The sequence below is a fragment of the Eumetopias jubatus genome, unplaced genomic scaffold (genome assembly GCF_037043125.1).
Source record: "Eumetopias jubatus isolate StellerSeaLion01/CBP00866 unplaced genomic scaffold, mEumJub1_p1.0 scaffold_2, whole genome shotgun sequence".
NCBI lineage: Eukaryota > Metazoa > Chordata > Mammalia > Carnivora > Otariidae > Eumetopias > Eumetopias jubatus.
In genome coordinates, this window is record NW_028274808.1 from 148,486,234 (window position 1) to 148,489,554 (window position 3,321).

A 3,321-nucleotide genomic window follows, 5' to 3' on the forward strand; every position below is an offset into this window, starting at 1 on the left:
TTAAATTTGAATTTTAGATAAACAACAAATAAATTTTTTTGTATTTTAAGATTATTTATTTTTGAGTATAGTTGAGACGCAGTGTTACACTACTATCAGGTGTGCCACTTAGTGATTGGACAAGTTTATACATTATGCTATGTTCACCACAAGTATAGCTGCCATCTGTCTCATTACATCGTTATTACAATATCATTGACTCTATTCCTTATACTGTGTTTTTTATTCCTGTGACTTATTCATTCCATAACTGGAAGCCTATATCTCCCTTTCCCCTTCACCTGTCTTGCCCAACCCCCCCCCCCTCCCCTCTGGCAACCATCAGTTCTCTGTATTCATATCTCTCATTCTACTTTTTGTTTGTTTATTCATTTTTTAATTTTAATTTTTTTAAGTAATCTGTAGCTACATCCAATGTAGGGCTTGAATTTACAACCCTGAGATCAAGAGTCAGCATGCTCTACCAACTAAGCCAGCCAGGCACCCCATGTTTATTCATTTTTTTACATTCCATCTATGAGTGGAATCATGTGGTATTTGTCTTTCTCAGTCTGACTTATTTTACTTAGCATAATACTCTCTAGGTCCAATCCATGTTGTCTGAAATGGCAAGATCTCATCCTTTCTTATGACTGTATAATATTCCATTGTGTATATATGCCACATTTTCCTTATCCGTTCATTTCTTGATGGACACTTAGGTTGCTTCCATAGCTGGGCTATTGTAAATAATACTGAAATAAACATAGGGACACAAACATCTTTTTGAGTTAGTGTTTTTTTTACCCTGCGTAAATACCTAACAGTGGATCATATGATATTTCTATTTTTAATTTTTTTGAGAAATCTCCGTACTGTTTTCCACAGTGGTTGTACTGATTTACATTTCCACCAACAGTGCACGATGTTTCTTTTTTCTCTACATCCCAGGCAACACTTTTTATTTCTTGTCTTCTTGATTTTAGCCATTCTAACCAGTGTGAGGTGATATCTCATTGTAGTTTTGATTTGTATTTCCCTGATGATGAGTGATGTTGAACATCTATTTATATGTCTGTTGGCCATCTGTATATCTTCTTTGGGAAAATGTCTATTCAGGTCTTCTGCCCATTTTTTTTTTTAAGATTTATTTATTTATTTGACAGAGAGAGACACAGTGAGAGAGGGAACACAAGCAAAGGGAGTGGGAGAGGGGGAAGCAGGCTTCCTGCGGGCAGGGAGCCCCATGTGGGGCTTGATCCCAGGACTCTGGGATCATGACCTGAGCCGAAGGCAGACACTTAATGACTGAGCCACCCAGGTGCCCCTTCTGCCCATTTTTTTAATCAGATTTTTTTGTTGTTGAGTTGTATGTGTTATATGTTTTGGATATTAACTCCTTATTGGATATATCATTTGCAAATATCTTCTCCCTGTCAGTAGGTTGTCTTTTTGTTTTGTTGATGTTCTTTGCTACACAAAAGCTTTTCATTTTGATGTAGTCCCAATAGTTTATTTTATTTATTTAGTTATTTTTACTTTTGTTTCCTTTGCCTTAGGAGCTGTATCTAGAAACATGTTGCTATGGCTGATGTCAGAGATTGCTGTCCGTGTTCTCTTCTAGAATTTTTGTAGATTCACATCTCATGTTTAGGTCTTTAATCCATTTTAAAATTATTTATTTATTTATAAGATTTTATTTATTTATTTAAGAGAGAGGGAGAGCACAATCAGGGGGAGCAGCAGAGGGAGAGGGAGAAGCAGGCTCCTTGCTGAGCACCCCTCCCTCCCTGCCATGTGGGGCTCAATCCCAGGATCCTGGGATCATGACCTGAGGTGGAGGCAGATGCTTAACTAATTAAGACACCCAGGTGCCCCCATTTTAAATTTATTTTTGTGTTTGGTATTAAAAAGCACTTCAGTTTCATTCTTTTACATGTAGTTGTCCAGTTTTCACAGGACCATTTATTAAAAAACTATCTTTTCCGCATTGTATATTATTGCCTTCTTTGTCATAGATTAACTCATCATACATATGTGGGTTTATTTCTGGGGTCTCTACCCTAATCCATTGATCTATGTGTCTGTTTTTTTGTGCCAGTATGATACTGTTTTGATTACCACAATTTTGTAGTATATCTTAAAGTCTGGAGTTGTGAGACCTCTTTTTTTTCTCAGAATTGCTTTGGCCATTTGGGGTCTTCTGTGGTTCCATACAAATTTTAGTATTATTCGTTCTAGTTTTGTGAAATATATTATTGGTATTTTGACAGTGATTGCATTGAATCTATAGATTACATTTGATAATGTGGATATTTTGACAATATTAATTCTTCCAATCTGTAAGCATGGAATATCTTTCCATTTGTTTGTGTCATCTTCAATTTCTTTCATCAGTGTTCTCTAGTTTTCAGAGTACAGGTTTTAACCTCTTTGGTTAAGTTTATTCCTAGATATTTTATTCTTTTTGGTGTAATTGTAAATGGTGTTTTTTTTTTTTATATTTCTCTTTCTGTGACTTCTTTGTTAATGTATAGAAATACTACTGGTTTCTGGGTATTAATTTTATCCTGCCACAAAATGTCCTGCCAGTTTACTGAATTTGTTTATTACTTCTAATAGTTTTTTGGTAGAATCTTTAGGACTTGCTATGCATAGTATCATGTCATCTGAAAATAGTGACAGTATAACTTCTTTACCAATATAGATGCTTCTTATTTCTTTTTCTTGTCTGAATGGCTAAATAAATTAATGCAGTGTTTAAGGCACCCAGATATAAAAGTCTGTTTTTTGTCTGAAATTAAAATATAACTGGGCATTCTGCATTTTATATTGCACTGATAGTTATCCTCCATCCCAACCCTCCCAAAACTTTCAGAAAATGTTTCAGTTACCATCATAAGGGTTTCATCAATTATTGAAATTTGCTCTAAATGTCCTTTCAGCTACTTTTCATATATTTTACTAAAGTCTTTCTATAATGGTTTCAGATTACCTACTGTAAATAAAGCAAATTGTACATATTATCTACCCTTAAGGAGCTTAGCAACCATTTCCTATGCAGACTTTTATTCTGTTTCTTGTTTCCTAGCCTTCCAAACTATCTAATTACCCAATCAAATACTCTCTCACTTTACATGCACTAATGTGTTATAGCTATTTATCAATGTCTTTACTCTTTTTCTAGTATTTTATTTTTTCCTACCTAGGCAATGATTTGTGCTTCACACCAACTGCATCTGGACACAAGCAAGACATATTTTTAAAGTTTTATTACTATTTAAAAATTTATCAAAATAGTACATGTACATTATTTAACAAGTAAAAACAGTAGGCTAATAT